Genomic DNA, 21,727 nt, shown 5'->3' on the forward strand with positions numbered 1-21,727 from the left:
TGCTCACCTTGGCTGGTTAAAGTGACTTTACTTCCATGGAAAAGATGTAGAAAAAGTGTACAGATGGTGAAGGCAATCAAACTTGTATTATTACTTTTGTGTTAAATTTTAGGAGTAAGTTTTCTAACCAATATGATCATCAGTTTGTGTGTGTTATTTAAGGAGTTTGAAATGTTTAAGAGAATTTAACAAATTAACCTTATGATTTTGTTTTGAAATGATAAACTTGTATCGATTTGTGATTTTCATTTGAAATAATTGAATATGTTCATAGTGTTTGAATGTTTAAGAGAATCCAATTTACAACCAGTATAAGTTAGTTTTATTAGATTTGTAAGAGTTAATTGATATGTAGAAAGATTTTACTTGCTAGGTCTCATAAGTGTTGCCCCGTCAGGCATTTGAAATATTTCAGATAATCGAATATATTAAATTTGTAAGGGTAGTTGAAAAAAAATTTAGGAAATTTATTTGCATGTATAAAGGTGACCAACTGAGCAAATTCAATTTTTTTTAATATATAAGTTAATCAAACACTAATCAAACAACAAAAAAGCAATGGTTCACATTTTTACATAAGTCACTGTATTTACGAATAGAATTTATAAGTTAGATTTACAGGTTAGTTTGAAGACTTAGATAAAATAAAATTTTCAACTTTAATAAACTGAATGTTAGAGTAGATATTAGTAGTTCCTTTTACTCACAAATTTCTCACATTTAAAAAGGTAACTGACAGGAGTAAAGAAGAGGAAAATGAGAGAGCAGTAGTCATTTAATAAAAAGCAAGACCAACAACATTTTAGTTTGTTTCTTTTAAAGAAAGATGTCTAAAGTAGTCAGATTCATGGAAGCAGAGAGAATAGTGGTTGCCGGGGACTGGGGGAAAGGGAAAGGAGAGTTGCATTTCCAACTGATATGAAGTCTCTGTTATGTAAGAATAAGTTCTCGGGCTACCCTGCTGGCTCCGTGATAAAGAATCCGCCTGCCAGTGCAGGACACAAGGGTTCGATCCCTGGTCGGGGAGGATCCCACATACCATGGAGCAGCTAAGTGCATGGGCCACAACTACTGAGCCTGTGCTCTAGAGCCACTGAGCCACAACTACTGAGCCCACGTGCAGCAACTACTGAGGCCCAAGCACCCTAGAGCCCGTGCTTTGCAACAAGTGAGGCTGCTGCAGTGAGAAGCCCATGCGCCGCAACTAGGGAGCGGCCCCTGCTTGCCGCAACTAGAGGAAAAAAAAGCCCACACAGCGAGGCAGACCCAGCACAGTCAAAAATAAATAAATAATTTTTTTTTAAAATGAGTAAGTTCTAGACACATATAGCACAACACTATGCCTGTAGTTAGCAATACTGTTTTGTGCTCTTTGGTCAAGAAGGTAGATCTTAATTAAGTGTTCTTACCACAGTAAGAAAAAAGAAAGAATGATTTGCTTAAACTTCAGTATTTTTTCAATTATTTCTCTGGTTGGTACAATGATTCATTTCTTCATGGCTATAGTTAATATATGTTTACCATCATAAATCTACTTTTAAAGCATTTAAACATAGGAATGCTACTTTTCTGGGATTCTTAACATTCCCATTGGAAAACCAATTCTGTTTAAACCACAGAGCCCATTATATTACTTAAGGGTGTAGGAAAGGGCGTGAATGAGGGAGAAAAGCACAAAATACCTTTGACACCTTTTCCCCAAGTGCCTGGGGGTCTTTCCAGGTGACGCAGTGGTAAGAATCCGTCTGCCAATCCAGGGTTCGATCCCTGGGTCAGGAAGATCCCCTGGAGAAGGAAATGGCAATCTGTTCCAGTATTCTTGCCTGGAGAATTCCATGGACAGAGGAGCCTGGTGGGCTACAGTCCATGGGGTCGCAAAGAGTCAGACATGACTGAGCACACACACTCCCAAGTACGAGGTGCGACAGCAATATCTCAGCGGAAACTCGGGCTGGATCAGTAGGGGGAAGCTTTTCATGGATCTGGGAGGCCAGCCCAGGCATTGTTTTCAGGTAGTGGGCACTCGAGCACCGTGTATTAGTCGCAAGCACAGTTCCGTGTTGTCAGCAGAGCCCTCGGAAGGGTCTTCAGGCATTGGTGGCTGAGGTGGAAAGCAGAAGGGAGAGGTGCTCCGGGAGGGACTACAATGCAAAGTGAACCAAGGGAGTCGACTGCTGCAGCGCAGAGCCGGAGGAACGCAGGGTGGCAATTACTCAGAGCTGTGTTTCTGAGTGAGGACAGAGTTTCCATGAGGCTCACATTGTTGGTTTACAGTTCACTGAATTTAACAATGTAATGATGATAATGGATTTACTTCCCTTTTGAAAACAACTCCGAGAGAGAGTTAACATCAGGGTCATGAAGACCTGGACGAACCAATGCTCTCATTGCTTTAGATAGCCTTGGCCCTGGAGTCAAACCCAAGAGTGAAGGGATTATTACATCTCAAGGTTAATCAGCATTAAGATAATAGTCTAGGATGGAATCTTCACTTTGAACATTCTTTTCATTAAGATCTAGAGAATAATTTTCTGCTATTATGTAGTTACAACCTCTTAGCCATGCTTTTCAAAAACATGATCATTTTTATGACACGATGGCAGAGAAAACCAGAGAAGCCCCTGTATGCAATTTTTTAAAAATCTCCTTCAGGAACAGAACCCCTGGTTTTTCAGCTGGAGATATGGGTACTTAGACAACACACCTATGTTTCCCAGCTTCCCTGGCTAGATGTGGCCCTGTGGCTAGGTTCTCATGGATAAGATGGGGGCAGAGGTACCCTGTGGCAGCACCTGGAAGTTCTCCTTACAGAGACACCCAGTATCTGCTCTTTGTGTTCTTTTCTCCAGTCCCTCTGCCAGGACCCATCCTGGACCATGAGGAGGTTGACCACTCTTGGGGATGACAGGGTGGGTGGCTAAGGAGTGCCTGGGGCCTCGAGGACTTTGAAGAGCCTTTCACACTAGCCCTGGATGGCCGAACTGGATTGTCACCTGAGACAAAAATAATCTCCTATTTTGTGTCAACCCCTCTTTGGGGGGTTTTCTGTTACTTGCAGTCAAACTAATCATCAGTAAAATGAAAACTAATCATCAGTAAAAAATTTAAATTCTGTTCTAGTATCTCTCACTCACCCTGTTATAAATTATCTTCATTTTCTCTCCTCATTCATTTCATTGTCTTCACAATTTGTCAAAGACTTTCTTTTCCAAAAACCACACTGTTTCCTAACATAGCTTTCTCCATCATTCTTGATATACTTCTTTGATGGTGTCTCGTCTGATTAAAACATATTTGGTGGTTGAACATCTCCAGAAGTTCATAGTCTCATGACTTAAAATACTCTGATAGAGATTTTTGCAGTTGAAAATTTATAGCTTATATCAGATTTACTTCCTAATTACATTCTTCTACCCAGCCAAACCAACAGTCCTTTACCTCATCTATTCTGTGGCTCGGGAAAAAGAGTCATGTCGACATATTCAGGTCAGACTACTCTGCTTATGGGTATTGAAAGTGGTCATTCCTTGATTTCCTGCTCACATAAATTTCCCAAAACTCACTTTCTCTTTCTGTGAACACACACCTCCAATCCGTTCCCCTAATCTGTTTTTCCTTGTCTTCTGTTCCTAAAGGCCATTGACAGCTGTCATTCAACTTGCACTGAATCACAGTGCTCCCAGGTCTCCTCATTTCCAAAGTTTTCTTCAATTCAGCAGACCTTTATTGATGCATTGTCTCATGCCAAGCCCTACACTAGGCTGTGGGGATATAAAGAAGATTAAAGCATAGTTTTTGCTCTTGACAGGAAAGGTGTTTAGCTTCCTCCTTTCTTGTTGTGTACTTAACACTCCCTCAATCATTGGTCCACATGGATAGAGCCAGGTTTTTCAGGGGTGGGGGCTACACCAGGTGACCCTACTGTTCAGGCTGACAAAAGACATTCAGATGAACATCTATCAGGGGAAAGAGAGGGGCTCTCTCACGCCTCTTTCTTTACTTCAATAATTTTGTGTCAGATAGGCCTAATTTGACTTTTCTTATATGCTACAGAAGAGATTTCAGAAAGAAGGTACTTGCTTGTTGCTTTGAAACAAAATGAAACTTGGATCTAGGGCACTTGAACCAATGAATTGACTCCTATTGTTTCACCCTGACAGAATTATTCAGGTATCTTGCACGGTAACCTGGTATGTAAAAGAAGGTCCACCATCAAGAATACAAGAGTGATGGAATAGGGTGTACCAGTAATCCCAGGGAAATCTAAGTTGAGAGGATGGGGTGAAAGCTATGAAAATAAAGATCCATGAAAGGCTGTATTTCCGTTCCCCTTCCCCCACCCCTCCTGGGCTTTACTCCTTATCTTTGATCTGGAGGAAGTATCTGTAGCTCTTCTCTGGGAAGGAGGAAGTCCATCAAGGCATCAGTATTACAATTTCTCTAGCTAAGCCATCTCCACATGTGGTCCCCTCTTCACAGGTGGCACTCCTAAAGGTATCATCTTCTGGTTAATCTCTGCAGTTAGCCCCACTAGGTCTATATGTCCTCCCTGTGAACCTAATTTGGGACTTTATTACACTTTTTAAATGTCTCTCTATTCTGAGTTCCATTACAAAGTCTTCCTCTATGCACTTAGCCTTGGGCGGCACCATGCCTGATCCTAGCATTCCCCCATCAGCCACTAAGCATATGGGTGGGAGTGGGGGAATCCAGGACAGTCCCCTGAAAGGAGAACAGACAGGAAAGGGTGAAAGTCAGGGAAAATCCTCCTGGAGACTTTTGAGATTTCTTGAAGTTTTTTTCACCTCCCCAGTGGTTGTCTTTGGGTAGGTGTGTATATGTATGGTTGTGACTCTATTTCCACTATGCAGTGAAAGTGTTAGTGGCTCAGTCGTGTCTGGCTCTTTGTGACTCCATGGACTATGTAGCCTCTGTCCATGGAATTCTCCAGGCAAGACTACTGGAATGGATAGCCATTCCCTTTTCCAGGGAATCTTTCCTATCCGGGGATCGAACCCAGTCTCCCACATCGCAGGTAGATTCTTTACTGCCTGAGGCACCAGGGTGGTGGCTTTAAAAATAAAAATGACATTGTATGCTTGTCTCTGAAACAGCAGAGGGTGAAACTGAGGGGTGGGATTCATTCCTCAACACTATTCTTAAGGTCAGTCTAAGCCAAAACAGGGGCTCTCAGTGAAGAATCATCAGAACCCTAGGAAGAAGAGGGAAGCAAGAGGCATCCCTGGGACTTGCGTTATCAATAAGAGTGGAAGGGCTGAGAAAGGACCCTGCTTGGAACTGAAAAGAGAGGGTTTGCACCAAAAGAGAAGTCCAGCTCCCCAGTACTTCTGTGGCATTATAGCAAGACTTTGACATTTCTGCATATTTGTAGAGTACATGAATGAGAGTCCAGGTACTCTAGAACAAGACTTTGGGGCTCTCTCCTGGAAGCACTGCTGGGTTTCAAATCAGAAAGCTAGGATTCAAGTCTTGGCTCCTGAGACACCTAGCTGTGTGATCGTGAGTCTGCTTTTATATTTTCTGGCTTCTTGGTTTCTTCCTCTGTGAGGGGTAATAATACCTGCCTGCCTCCTACCCAGTCAACAGGTATCTGTAGCATACAATTACACTCCACGTACCAAGCTAGATGCCTGGAGTAAGCAGCGTCTCATGGCTTATGCTCTACTTTGAAATTGGATGTGAATAAGTAACTGTAAATGTGGTATTGTCACAGTGGAAAACCTCCAGGACTTATGGGCACATTCACCAGGGCGCCTAACCTAGGCTGCGAGGTCGGGGGTGGGGGACGGGGTCTTCCTTGGGCAAGCAGTTTGAGCTGAAATGCAAAGGATGAATAGCAGTCAGACAGATGGACCTGGAAGGTGAAACCTGGTCACAGGAAAGAAATAGCGGTGAGAAGGTTCAGGGAGGGAGAATGTTACCTGTTGGACCAAGAAGAGAGTAGAGAAACCGGGAGTGCAGAACTACATGGGGAAGATGGAAGAGATAGTGCTTAGCCTCATGGGCTGTAATAGATGGATTCTAAGGGAGAAAAAATGATAATGAAATGCTAACATTTCTTGAGTCGGGTATCCTGGTCATCACCTTATGTGTATCAGCTTATTATTCCCCCAGCAGCCCCAAGGTCACTATTAAATGGTGCAGCCAGAATTCAAACTCAAACTCCTGGCCCCTTCCCACTATAATATGCCTATATAAAAGCTCTGCAGACTCCAAGGCAGTATGCCAACGTCACATATGGAGAGTTTAGACCCAGAAGGATTCATTTCTCCCTAATCTCTTTTGGATATTTCTATTTTTGAGGAAGGTGTTTCCCAAGGCCACAGAGAATGTAGGGGGAAAAAAAATGAAATCAGCTTCTGTTTAAAGAAACTTCTTTTAAAGGAACAAATGACTCTTGGTCAGGCTGTTTCTCTCTGGTCAACATCCTGGCAGGAAACTTCCAAGCACAAGAGACTTGAGAAGGAAGGAGTGTTTTCTTTGCCTCTAATTTGACTTCCTGTTTTGCTTTCCAAAATTTGCATAGATTTTCTTAAATGCTTTTAGGAAAAAGTGGGTTGTTTTTTGATCGTTTCCATGAGACAAGATTTTCGTTGGTAGAGATCAGCCATAGGAATTGCATGGGACTAGCCAGCTTGCGTTGCCTGGATGTAAACTCTGCCAGCTCCTCTCTGAAGGCTATTCTGTGCCCCTCCACCTGTTCACTTGGAAATACTCCTACCTCTGTGCTCTCACTCGGGCCCATCTTCCTGAGGCACGTGGTCAAGCTTATTTGTTCATATGCCTGTTGTTCTACCAACTGTCAGCTCCTTGGAGGCAGGAACTCTCTGACTCATCTGTCCATCCCAGTGCTTACCTCGTGCGTGGCACATAGCAGCCACGTCATAGATGCTTATGGAGTGAAAGAGCAAACAATGACTGCTTGACGGGTCGCAGCCTTGACGTAGTGCCTACTCTGACAAGTGCTATGCCCATGGGCTGCATGCATCGTCTCATTAAAGTCCTACAAGCCTGCTGCGCGGTTTCTCTTACTCCCCACCTTTCAGATAAGGCAAACCGGGGCTCAGGAAGCTAACAGTGGTGCCAGGAGTCCAGCTCAGGTGTTCTTTCCCGTCACATCTCTTTGCCTCCTCCCCTAAAGTGGCAGATGGAGGAAGTCAGCAGCTCAGAGCATTTGCTGATCCTAGCTAGCACTGGCGAGTGTTTAGAAGCTGTCTCTTATTTTGCTTTGAGCAAACTCCAGCAGGATGAAGTCATGGAGACAGTAACTGCCTTGATTTTCTGCGATCTCTCCTAGGTGAGGCAGCATGGAGTCAGGGGAGGAAAGAGGCTGCAGGTCCACCAGGCCACAGTTTGAATCCTGACTCTGTCACTGCCTGTGTGACTCTGGCAAGGTGTTCAACAGCTCTGTGTCTCTTACAGAGGGACAACCACACCTCCTGCCTGGGAGCGAAGAGTCCATCAGACGTTTCAAGTAGAGGGGTCAGCGCCCTATGAGTGCTGTGTGTAGATGGTAGCTGCTTTAGTGTGAAGATGCGGAGAGCGCTGATGTCACCACATCGGTGGCCCTGGCTGACCCCGTCCTCTGGCTTTAGCAGACACAGGGCATCAGGTCGGCTCAGTCCCTCTGCCTGCAACACCCTCGCCCTCACTCACTCAGGTGGCTTGCTCCGTCACGAGACATCTTCCCTTACCTCCTTTAACCCAGCTGCGTGGTTTGGTTGATGTTTGCTTATTTGGTGATTGAATAGTTGTTGGTTGACTTGGTTGACTGATAAGAGGGGCATCTTGGAATCTTAACATAAGCCAGGGGCTGACAAATTAGAATCTGTAAGACAAATTTATCCCTCCCTCTGTTTTGGGGAACTAAATAACAGAGGTTTTTACATTTTTAAATGGTTGAAAACATTTTTTAAGAGAATACCATTTGGGGACTTCCCTGGGGATCCAGTGGTTAAGACTCCACACTTCCAGTACAAGAGGTGTGGGTTCAATCCCTGGGCGGGGAACTAAGATCCCACATGGCACATGGCACAGCCAAAAGAAATTTTTAAAAAGAGAAAAAAAAGATTAAAAGAATACCATTGTATGAAAATCACATAAAGTTCGAACTTCAGTGTCCATAAAGTTTTATTGGACACAGCCATGCTCCTTTGCTTACATTTTGTCTACAGCTGTTTTCTTATTACAACAGCAGAGGTGAGTATTTGCAACAAAGACTATATGTACCCTAAAGGCTAAAATATTCCTATCTGGCCCTTTGCAAAAAAAACAAAAAAAAGTTTACCCATCTCTGGTATAAGCAAACAGCAGCAGAAATACCCTACCAGAAGAATACCCCAGCAGAAATACCTCTTTGCCTTCCCTGTCTCCACCCTACCCCCCATACAGCCTCAGGTCAGAAATCCTTTTCCATTAACAAACTGCAAATACTCCCTGAGAACTTTACAGAGTGAACACCATTCTTCACGCTTTGATTTTGCTGGACAGAATCACACCTGAGCTCAGTGCAGAGGAGAGAAAAAGAAGGTAGATGTAAATAAGGAAGAGAAAGAGAGAAAAAGAAGGGAAAGTGGGGGCAGTGAGAAGGGTAAGCAAATTTATAAAGAAATATGTTCCAAACAGGAAAATCCATAAAAAGCCAGGGAAAGGGAAAGGGTTAGCAGATATGTGTAAATTCCCCTACCTTCTCTGCAATTGACACAATCCTATCATCTCTTCTTCAACAGGTTTTGGCAAGATGGCAGCAAGAGGCAATAACATCAATTAGAGAAAATGATTAATTTAGAAACTGTTGTTGACGTAATCTGGCATTTATTCAACTAAGGAACTGACCAGCTGACAAAGACAAACTCAAAACTCCTAGTAAAATTTTGCTGTTGCAGCAAATGAGCTAAGGAGTCAGGTGTCTCTACCAGAAGTCACTGAATCCCACAAAGAAATAGTAGCAACTTCAGCAGTATAACCTTAATGTTAAAAAATTATAATAATCAACAAGAAAAGCCTATAAGGAATAATAAGACAAGGATATTATTTTTAAAAATAGAAATTAAAAAGTCTACACATTCACTTGATTAACATAATTCTTATTTTATTGATAGAAAGAAAAACCCCAGTGATGGTAACACAAAAGATCTGGTTTCATCCCTGGAGCCTATGTAACTCATGGCAAGATTTCTAGACTTAGACATGTGCGTGATGCATGCTAAGTCACTTCAGTCATGTCCAAATCTTTGCAACCCTATGAACTGTAGCCCATCAGGCTCCTCTGTCAATGGGACTTTCCAGGCAAGAATACTGGAGTGGGTTGCCGTGTCCTTCTCCAGAGGATCTTCCCAACCCAGGAATTGAACCCATGTCTCTTAAATCTACCTACAGTGACAGGTAGGTTCTTTACCACTAGTGCCACCTGGAAAGCCCAGGCATACACATAGGGATTGTTAGAAAGCAGAATAAGTATAGCAAGGCATTTCTCCTTTTTAAGACAAAGACCAGAGATGAAGACCCAAAAAGCACAAGTGTTTGCCAAAGTCGAGTCCCAATGGGCTTTGTGTTTTTCCAAGTATGCACTTGATACAGAGAAGAAATTTAATCTAAATAGAATTCACTAAGGGATGTGGAAAGCTAAAAAATCTCATTTTCTCACCTTCAAGGAACTTGCTAGTAACAAAAGAAGATAAAAACAAGAAAGCAGAAAAGCAAAGCAGTACAAGCAAGAAGATACACGTACTCCAGTGTTTATTGCAGCACTATTTACCATAGCCAGGACACGGGAGCAACCAAAATGTCCATCAACAGACGAATGGATAAAGAAAGAGTGGTACATATATCCAGTAGAATATTCAGTTCAGTTCAGTTCAGTCGCTCAGTCGTGTCCGACTCTTTGCGACCCCATGAATTGCAGCACACCAGGCCTCCCTGTCCATCACCAATTCCTGGAGTTTACTCAAACTCATGCCCATTGAGTCTGTGATGCCATCCAGCCATCTCATCCTCTGTCGTTGCCTTCTCCTCCTGCCCCCAATCCCTTCCAGCATGAGGGTCTTTTCCAATGAGTCAACTCTTCGCATGAGGTGGCCAAAGTATTGGAGTTTCAGCTTCAGCATCAGTCCTTCCAATGAACACTCAGGACTGATCTCCTTTAGGATGGACTGGTTGGATCTCCTTGCAGTCCAAGGGACTCTCAAGAGTCTTCTCCAACACCACAGTTCAAAAGCATCCTTTTTTCGGCACTCAGCTTTCTTCACAGTCCAACTCTCACATCCATACATGACTACTGGAAAAACCATAGCCTTGACTAGACAGACTTTTGTTGGCAAAGTAATGTCTCTGCTTTTTGATATGCTATCTAGGTTGGTCATAACTTTCCTTCCAAGGAGTAAGAGTCTTTTAATTTCTTGGCTGCAATCATTATTCAGCCATAAAAAAGAATGGAATATGCAGCAACATGACAGACCTAGAAATTGTCATGCTGAGTGAAGTAACTCAGACAAAGAAAAACAAATATCATATGATATCACTTATATGTGGAATATAAAAAAAAAATGGTACAAATGAACTTATCTACAAAACAGAAATAGTGGTGTAGAAAACAAACTTATGGTTACCAGGGAGTAAGCAGGGAAGGAGGGATAAGTTGGAAGCTTGGGGTTGACATATACTTATTACTGTATATAAAATAGATAACTAATAAGCACCAACTGTATAGTACAGGGAACACCGCTCAATACTCTGTAATGGCCCATATGGGAAAAGAATCAGAGTATATATATAAACTAATTCACTTTGCAGTATATCTGAAACTAACACAGCATTGTAAATCAACTGTACCTCAATAAAAATTATTTTTAAAAAAGGCAGTACAAGCAAAAAGATGAGTACACTGCTTGCAACATTGTCCATGCCCTGGTTCATTCAGTATTTGCTGGTGTTCGGGCTCTCCCAATCCAGGGGTCTTTCATCTCCCATTTAGAAGCATTTGTTCACAAGTTTATGCAGAAACTGTAAAAGACACCCCAGTGGTTGATTTCTACCAAATAGATAGCAAAAGGGGGAAGAGGAAAATTAAACCCTTTCTAATCAGCACTTCTCCAAACTGCCAAGGTCACAAAAAAAACAAGCTAGTCGGAGAAACTGTCACAGCCATGAAAAACTTAAGAAGCCACGACAACTAAATGTATCACCGTGTCATGGATGAAGTCCTGGAACGGAAACAGGATATTGGGTAAAAACAAAAGAAATTCAATTAAAGTATGAACTTTGATTAATAGCGTATTAATATTGATTGATGGTGACAAATCTATCACAGTAACAGAAGACGCTAATACAGAAGAAAACTGTGTGCAGGGTCTATGGGGACTCTGTGAGCCGGCTTCACAACTTTTCTGTGAATCTAAAACTGATCTAAAAAGTAAAGTTCATTTTCCCAAAGAAGGAATTATTCATTCAGTGAACATTTAGAAAATGACTCTGAGTCAGGCACTCTGCCATGCATCTCACTTGAAGCCTGGAATTCTGGTGAATTTGCATCCTCCAAACTTTCCAATTGTCTCATCGCAGGAAAGGTTAAAGGAGTCATCTGCCCCCTTGACTTTGCAATAACCAATGTCAGTGTTTTACAAAAGACAGTTAATTCACTGTGAGATTTAATGGGTGCTGCAGAGGGGAGGGCAAAAGGGGTAGTCTTTGGTTCAACAAATTTCAGAAAAATTGTTGTTTAGCCACTAAGTCGAATCCGACTCTTGTGCGACCCCATGAACTGTAGCCCGCCAGGCTCCTCCATCCATGGGATTTTCCAGGCAAGAGTACCGGAGTGGGTTACCATTTCCTTCTCCTAGATATCTTCCTGACCCAGGTATTGAACCTTTGTCTCCTTCATTGGCAGGCCAATTCTTTACTACTGAGCTATGTTGGAAGCCCTCAGAAAAATTAGATTAAAGCAAATAAATACATTTGTTTATAGAACCTCTCAGAGCCTTTATTTTGCTTATGCATATTGTAACTATCCAAAAAAAATCTATATAATGCAGCATGTCCCCAACTTATTTGACTGTGAAACTTTCTTATTGCAGAACCCTTTTGGGGACTAACTTCCTCCAGATCATACTTTGGAAAACACTGTGCAGCCTAAAAAGAAGACTAAAATAGCTGAAATCTGCTAAAAGAAAGGCTTGGTACAGTGAATTTAAAACAAACACAATGAAAATGATCTCATTAGTCATTACTGATTTTTAACTGGTTGCCTCAGGGATCTCAAGAGCCAAAAATTTTGCCAAACTAATTGCTGAAAATTTTTCGTTTTATGCTCAAGGCCTTAAACAAGAGCCTAATGGACTGTGTATCTTGTTAAATGTAACTGCATGAGGAAACTATTAACATTAGACTCAGTTGATGTCCTCCATGGCTAAACAAAAGGCATTTGTAACTCAATTCTTTGAAAAGCTACACAAATTTGAGTGGGCAATGAATATTTGGTCGAGATGAGCCAATGCCGAAATGAATAAATCCTCCCTGTTTTGGGGAACAAAGACAATTCCGTCACAAATAGCTACAGACACTCTAACATACCTTGGACAGCTAGAATCTTAAGAACTCATATATGGAAATTGTACATTCTATTCCTTGAGACATGCAACTTTCTGAATCTAAGTTACATTTTAATTTAATCAGTTTGGGCAGTTGTATCTCTTCTGCAGAGATTAAATTAATAATAGGCTCAGACCTGGCAGAGTTTTCTTGCAAATTGGTTTCAAAATATAACAGATGACAGGCAATAAGACTTGAATCTTGACAACATGGGCTTTGTTATGGGATACAGATGTAGCATTTTTACCAACCTCTGACTGCTTTTAGCACAGTCCTTGAAGAATTGGAAAAATCTTGCTTGAGATGCATAAAAGTGGCAGAAAAGTAATTGTTAAGGAAACAGAAAAACTGTGGTAGTAGAATAAAGTAAGGCATCAGAATTCAGCACAAAAGGTGTGAAAGAGATGGAGGGTGAAAGAAATCAATTTGAATCCTAGGTCCATCCCGTTGAAGCTGAGTTATCTTGGGTAAGTGAATTTTGGAACTGCAGCTTCCTTATCAGAAAAACGGGAACAATAATGTCACCTTTGCACAGTTTTTGTAAATAACAGAGATAGTGTCTGCAAAGTAACTTTTACAGTCCTCGACACCTCCTATACCCTTGGTAAATGTTAATTCTAAGAAGAAAGTGCTGGCTTAATCTTAAACAGCAGAGGCTTTAGCAAGGATTCAAGTGAGTACTGCAGCACCACCACAGAATTACTGGAAACCACATTTATAAGAAGCAGAGGAGGGAAAAATGTTTTAGGCCAGCTAAAAATGAGTGCTGTGTGGAAAGAACAGCTTGATTTGCATCAGCAGAGGCTTTTTGGAAGGCAGGCAAGACATAAACTTTTAGCCCTTTGGCATATCTGAACTCAATTACAGTGGTTCTGCTTAAGTCAGGTTTGTCAGATGGGCTTCTCTGTACATCTCACTTCAAAACCTTCTAAAACCAGTACCTTCCTAGACTCAAACAAGAAAACGATTGGAGCCTCAAAAATGAGACAATGAAAGGGAAGCAAGAAAATGTTTACATATTCAAATCAGCAAAGCATTATCCTTTTCTTGGCTAACAGGGAAGCTTCTTCACAGTACCACTGAGATGACTCCCTCCTTCCCTGATGGCAAAGCTTATGCTTAAAGCTGCCCAAGTGTAAAGACAATGAGGAATAGCAGTTCCTGCAGATATAGCACCAAAGGAGAGAAAGGGTGAATTTTATGGTACATGAATTATGGTATTGAATTGTATCTCAATAAAGATGTTACTAAAAAAATATGTAGTAGTAAAAAAATAAGTAGTAGGTCTGCCGCAATTAAGTAAAACTAGGTTTTTCATTAACCATTTATATATACTGAGTGCTTATTAAGGACCAGAATTTTTCAAAGTATTATCCATGTATTAATTCATCTGACCCTTGTAATTACCCTGTAAGGTAAGCACTCTTAGCCCCCACAGATAAACTGTGGCTCGCTTCATATCACACAGTAGTAAATGGAAGCATTGGGATCTGATCTCAGGCCATCTGAATCCAGAGCCCTATTTCTTAACCAACTCACCACTTATGATCTTAACCACAATACATACTATGCCTTGCTGCTTTCTTGAGTACATGGAGTCCATTACTAGAACACAATTGTTTGGAATCCAATTCAAATACTACTATATATTCTAACAAAGAACTGTGGTGTAAGAGGAAGTTAATATTTAACTCCATATAGTTGTATATTTGGCAGAACTAAATAATATAATCAAGAATAATCAGCCTACAGTCAAAGCCTGGTTTGACAAAACATGAGAGGTTATAAAACAGAGCAAGTCATTACAGACGAAAACCCCTTCCTGCCTAGGCTGATAGATGTTTGTCATTCTGCTGTATGCCCGGTTAAATTTTTATCAGGAAGAAAAATGATGCAATTAGGGAAGATGATAAATTACACATCCTGTAAACATTTAGTAGCCTAAACAAAGTGATTTGGCATCAAGATAAAATAGAAATATCTTCAATAACCACTTTGATGTGTAACTGCCATTAGAATTTCATCATATGACCAAAAGAAAAAAGGACCTTTTTTTGGGGGTTTCTATTTAGTTAGTTAGCTAATTTAGTGGGGAAAATTGAAGTCTAAAGGAGAAATGAAGGAAGATTTCAATAGCATTTATTTTTTGTCTTCACAAAATTAAAAGCTTATCATCTGTTAAATGGGACATAAAAGAATAAGGTAGTAACAGTTCATGCTTTATAGTAATGGTGACATTTCTTTGCTCTTTTGTTTTGAAATTAAGTTCAAGCGTCCTGCTTGACTAACAGTCACACAGCTAATGTTTTGTGCCTTATAGGCTGCATGAAGTATAGTCTTTTCAGAGATTGATGGTGCTAAAAGTTTCCTACATACAAGGACATATTATCACTTTCATCCTGTGCCAAGGTTTCATAGGCTACTAGGACAGCAGCATGGAGTAAAAACTACATCAGAACAGGCTAGCTGGCTTGGAGGTATACCTGGATTAGAATTCACATTACAAACAAGAGCAGTATGCTGGTGAACTTCTCTCAAGGACGTGGAAAAGAAGAAAATATGGCAACAAGCTAATTACTGATTGAGCTTCTTCCATTGCTTTCTTCCAAATCTCTCTTATCCAAAACCCCAGGCTTCATATCCAGCAAGATGCATTTCTGATGGCTTCTGACATCTGTTCTACCCTTCACCACCTCTGAGCATTGGTCCAAGCTGCCCAGATCCATGGAAAACTCGTCTTCTTTCTACTAAACCCCATTTCCCCATCACTACCCTCAACACACACACACACATGCACATTCTGTGCTTTTTCTTCTTCATCTCGCCACTGAACTCAGTTAATTCCAAGAATTTATCCTTAGCTATCTTTCTCATTCGTTTGATAATTTTGTTCAACCAAAATCCACTCATTTAGAACAAAAACTATGTGCCAAATATTTCAAAAGCAACCTTTAAATGACATTTCTTCTAAGCAGTTTTGCAACTACCATGGTGAACGTGCACATTTATATGATAACTCTGTCACACTCTCTGTCCTGGAACTAGATAGATAGAGGCTTGCTGGATATTTGTATCCTCAAGCCCTCTGGACTCTGGTGCACAACTGGTAATAAATTCAAGTTAACCTAAGAAAAGACCAGTGCTGCCAAGAGCAGCTATTCTAGCAACACATCACAGCAAGAGAATGTAAATGCACTTTGTCTCACATTTCGGAGCCATGCTGATCCAGCCGACTTTTGACTCATCCTCTTCACCCAAACAAACATGCAACATTTATCCCCAACACACAACCACATACCCCACTCAACTTCAGCCAAAAAGAGGAACACTGAAGTCCAGAACGCTAGTTTGTCGTTTAAAGTACTTCTCGTTAACTGTGAATTAAAATGACGTCTTAGAACATAGAGACAAGGAAACAGGTTTTGAGTCCCAGATCTGCCACAAATCAGCTGTGACACCCTGGGCTAGCCACAGCTTTTTGGATCTAATGTCCTCATCTTTAAGACGAAAATGCTTTCAGAGGCTTCTTGAGAGCATGAAATAAGGGGCCGCTATAAGAAAGTGCTTTGAAAATGACAGAAGTCTCCAGAAATGTTGACGAACCTCTTACTGCCATTCAAAAAACCCACAGCAAAACAAACCTGATTCCACACTGATGACTCAGACCTTTAATCCTTGCCGATCGGCACTAGAATTTAAAATCGAACTTTGCAAAAGACAATCATAGCTGACCTTCATCGCGGTCACTCCTGCCTCAACCCCCTGCAATCGGCCTTCCGTTCTCACGCAGCTGTACCCTGCCAAGGCCGCCATGAAATTAACTGGCCAAGTCTGAGAACTTTTTTCCTTGCCCATCTACTGGTCACTTAATGCTTTCGATCAATTTTTCTTTCTCTACCTCAGAGACACAACCACAGGGTGCTTTTCCTTGGACTTCTCAGATTCACCTTCTCAAGTCTTGGTCTGCATTTTTTTTCTCCTTCCACCTCGAGTCTGTGGCAGTCTTCCATGTCCTGATGGCCATTCACCTCGTAACCTGCCCACTCTCACCACACATCCTCACCCACCATCATGGCTTCAGTGACCACTGTCTAAGCAAGTGACCCCCATTCATAGCATCAGTCCTGATGGCCTTCTGGATGCTTCTGGATGCATGCCTGCTGGATGCTTCCACATGGATGGCCTACCAACCCCTTGACCTTGTCACGTCTAAACCCGAAGTTACTCATTCTCCCCCATACTGACTCTTCTTTCTGCTTTCTCTCTCCCTTATCCCTCATGTGGCGTTTAATCCCTTGATTCTGGCAGTTCTTTCCAAATACCTTGGGCGTGTCCTAGTTGCTTCCTGGGCAGAGTTCCACATCTGTCTTGTCCCCAGAGTGGGCTGTCCTTATTGATAAAAAGGGGGAAGGACACTTTTGATTTGTGACCTGGTATAATTACATACTGGCTTTTAAAATTTCTGAGAAAAAAATCTTCTAGGTGACAAATTTCCGCTAAGCATGTTTTTATCCATTGTCTTAGGTGCTAGATTTGAATTTATTATGATGATTGGGAGTAAAAAGAGAGACTAAAAGATTATATAAATGTGGTTTTCGTATCAGCAGATTGGGGATGATAATGGTTTTCCCCTAGGTATTCATGGCAAAGGTTTTCCAGTTTTTTAAACTTTCGTGCTGTGCTGTGCTTAGTCGCTTGGTTGTGTTTGACTCTGTGTGACCCCATGTACTGTAGCCCACCAGGCTCCTCTGTCCATGGAGAGTCTCCAGGCCAGAATACTAGAGTGGGTTGGCATGCCCTCCTCCAGGGGATCTTCCCAACCCAGGAATCGAACCCAGGTTTCCCGCATTGCAGACAGGTTCTTTACCATCTGAGTCACCAGGGAAGCCCTTGTAAACTTCTACTCAATCCAAATTGACGCCTACTTCCAAGTAAGTGGGGCTCCAGAGTCCAGGTCTTACAGATGGGGTCTGTTTTACTCCTAGGTGCCTAGGTACCCGGTATCCCCCATTAAATTCATACCCAGCTGCCCACCTCAGTGTCCCTGCCTAGTGAACACATCAACCCCAGCGAAGCATTTCTTTTTTCCTACCATATGCAACCCACACATCTGCTCTGTTGTATTTCTGGAACACTTCCAGGTGTCCCTGCTGCCATCAAACCTCTGCCTTCTGCCCCAGAGAGAAGAAACATGCCCGTAGTTCTATTCAAGAACCAGAACTTCAGATGCCCCCAGAGAATGTATGAGGGTTTGATAGGGTCACTTTGAATCTGTCTTTTGATGCTATCCATATTTTAACATTTGCCCCCCATTTTGTAACCCTAAAAGGTAAATCATACAACTTTCAGCCCCTCTTGATTACTAAACAGTGTGTCTGGTATAGGAGGCAATCCATCTCTCTGGCCCTCCTCCCGGACACCTGTTCCTTAGGAGGCCACTCCATTCTTCATGAGAAGCCCAGGCCACTGCTTACCATTTGACCTGATTTGGGGTAAGGCTTCTTCTCACAGCCATGTTATTTGGTCCTGTGCACCCTGTTTCACTTCTCTTGAAGGAGAAATTTTGGCCCACAGACCAGCTACTGCTCCCTTCTCTCACTCCAGCTGCTTCCTCTCTTCCCCCAGAGGATCTCTCCAAGCTTAATGAATAAATTCAGCCCCAAGACATTTGCCCCTCTTTTTTAGAGGCTTTCATTACAGCTGCCTTTCACCTGAACTTTCACAACAACAACAAAATGCCACGATACTCCAATTCATTTGCCCCCAGGAACTCTCTCCAGCAAACTGATGCTGTTGAATTAACTGAAGATGCCTGTCTCTCTAATGTGTATTCTTGGACTATTGGTCTATCACTGTCAACTCCTTTGTGCTAGATTTTTATTCAGAATTGTAGACATAGCTGCTGAAATATCAACAGCAACATTGAGATATAGTTTATCTGCCAACAACAAAAGAGGTTCATAGGGAAGAAGGACAGGCAATCAGGAAAAGGAAAAGTCCCTGGATAGACTTGCTTCCACCTGGAGAATAGCCTGAGTTAGGACAGACAATCACAAGCGGGTTAACTGGGGCACCAGCGGGATGGATCTCCTTTCATACTAATTCACAAAGGTGTTTATGTCCCAGTTACCATGGGAAACATTTATTTATTTATTTGGGCTTTGAGGTCTATGACCTGGTTTTCAGTTTACCTTTTCTACCTGGTCTATAGCCTCCATATTCAAAGGTTGGGGCAATTCCATTTTATTCAAGGCAAGGAATGATCTTTCAGGACTACTCCTAGATGAGAGTCAGGAGTGGTGGGAAGAGTCCTGCTTTTTCCTCTCTCATCTCCCCACTCTTCTCCACACATCCCTGGGGTCCCCCTGATTGAAGTCGAATTCTTCTATCAGTTCTTCAGCCTTGGGCATGGTCAGACAGGTTTTGCACTATGTTAAAGTAGAAACATCATGAGAAGAGATACACATTAAATCTTATTAACTAGTCATTTGCATCTTGATTTTAAAAAATTTGATTGTATTTTTTTTTTTTCTTTCCCACAGAGCAAGTTTTAAGAAAAAAGAGCAAATGGATCATGAACACTGAGGAAGAACAAGTGTCATGGAAGAATCTAGAGTCCAAGTGCCTACATCACAATCTAGCCAAAAGCAGGATCACAGGGATTCCTTTTTTCCGGTTCTGCCACGTCCCCTTGGTCCCATTTGGTCCCCAAAGGGCAAACAGCTCACTGCTCTCATCATGATATACGACATGGGAGGAAGAAAAAATAAGTGGATTGCAAGTGGGGAGCCAAAAAAAGATCAAGTCAGAGGTTTGGGCTGAGGTGCAATTCCTTAAGTGCAACCTTATTTTCTTATTAGTCAATAATCTGGTGCAAGTTCATGTTTTCAACCAGTTTTTGTTGTCAGAGTTACAGAAACCAAGTGATATACAACAAAGACACAGTGATTCTTGGAGTGAGAAGGGAAAGGAGGAAGTAACCCAGTGGCCATCATCTTGGGACATTGAGTTTGATTTTTTATTAAAACTTGGCACAGAGATTTCTGAAATGTGAATGGAAAAATAGCCATTTCAGGACTGCAGGCAGTTTTCAGCCTTATGAACAAGGAGATCTACAGGAGCCAATCAGGGCTGGCTATATAATGTGTAGGGCCCAGTGCAAACCAAAAGTGCAGGACCAGTGTTCATTAATTTGTAAAAATTCCAAAATGGTGACAGCAGAGCATTAAAACAAGCACTCCTTCTAAGTATGGGCCCCGTGGAATCACACAGGGCTGTTTAATTATTCAAACGTGGAGTGCAGAACCTCTTCTCACATGGAAATGGTTGTGGCATGATTCCAAGGAGCTAAACTGCTCTCTGTAAGAATACGACTTTCATAAAAGCAGCAAGCTGGACTGTTTGACTTACCACCACATCCTTGAATACAGAGTAGGTGCTCGCTAAATATTTGTTGTGGGGAAAAATGAGCAAACGAACATAAAATAATTTGTATGCAACAAGTAGCTGCCTCATTACAGATTTGTGTCTACTTTCAAGTTTCCTCTGCAAGAAACTGACCCGTAAGTGCAAGTAAACCATCACCCATGCTTATGGATATTCTTTAGGAAATATTTACTCGAGAAAAACAAGGTGCTGTTCGCATTAAAGGGTTTGAGGATAATCTGAGCATGGGTGGGTCCCTGGAGTTGAGAGTGTAGCCCCAGTTGGGAGCAGGCTCTTCTTATCATGCCTGAAAGAGCCTTTCTTTCACCTCAACCATTAGAAGCATCAGAAGTGGGTCTTGGGACATTGGTACAGGACCAGGCTTAAGACGATGGGCACTGCAGTCAGACTAGCTTCCTTATTACCTTATTGGGCAAGTTACTTAATCTTTCTGTACCTCAGCTTTCTAGTGTCTAAAATGGAGGGGTAGTAGACTGTCCTCTTCACAGGTCTGCTTAAAGTATCAAAGGAGTGTTATGTGTCAAGGCCTTAGAACAGTGCCTGGAACACGGTGAGTGCTATCTAGGTATTTGCTGCTTGCTATAACCCTCTTTGGAAGGACACCACGCCTATGGCAATAGTGAGGCCCCTTCACTTTGGGAAGGTCATGTACCAACTGCTATATTTAAAATGGATAACCAACAAAAACCTATTGTACAGCACATAGAACTCTGCTCAATGTTATGTGCTGGCCTGGATGGGGGCTTGGGGGGAATAGAGGAGAAGGGATAAATGTATATGTGTGACTGAGTCCCTTCATTGTTCACCTGAAACTATCACAACATTGTTAATTGGCCATACCCCAATACAAAATGTTTTTGGTATTAAAAAAAATTAAAATTAAAAAAAAAATAGTGAGGCCCCTTCAAGTACCTTCCCAGACAATAAACACTGATGAAGGGAGCAGGAACAGAAGAGAAGCAACAAGCTGGCTGCTGCCAACTGGCAAGTGTGTGAACACTTCCACCCCCCTCCCCCTACCTTAATGAATTGCCCTAGATTGCCAGGGGAGGAGGGTTCTTTACTTGGTGGGGTCTTGGGGTGAGGGGATATCACAGGGGTTGACAGACTGCAGGCACAGGAACTTCAGGTCCCAATGCTGTGATGGGACTTGTATGTTTTTTATTAAAGGCAGAGTTGTACAATGGGGTCACCCCATCTTGATGATCATAAGCAAGGGTTCTGGAGTCAGACTGAACTCAAGTCCTGGTCTACCATAGGGGTCAAAGCTAATCTGATGGTGTGATTAGAACCCAGCCCTGAGTCATTATCCTTTCAAAAGCCCAATGTTGAACTGTGCATTCTAAATCCTCCTAATTTTCCCCAGAAGACCAAGTCCGTGTTTGAATAACCAGAAGAGTCTTGCCCATTTCTTGAGGCTGAGAAGTCTCAAGATGGACTTTACTCCCAATTCATCCTCTTTCCAGGAGCCCTGGTTCAGTATATAACCATTTTTAAAAATTATTTATTTTTTTATTTTTGGCTTCACTGGGTCCTCGCTGCTGTGCGGGCTTTTCTCTAGTTGCAGCAAGTGGGGTCTACTCTCTAGTCGTGATGGCTTCTCATCGTGGCGGCTTCTCGTGCTGTGGAGCGTGGACTCTAGGGCGTGTGGGCTTTTCGTTGTAGCACGTGGCTT

The sequence above is a fragment of the Cervus canadensis genome, chromosome 12 (assembly GCF_019320065.1).
Source record: "Cervus canadensis isolate Bull #8, Minnesota chromosome 12, ASM1932006v1, whole genome shotgun sequence".
Taxonomy (NCBI): Eukaryota; Metazoa; Chordata; class Mammalia; order Artiodactyla; family Cervidae; genus Cervus; species Cervus canadensis.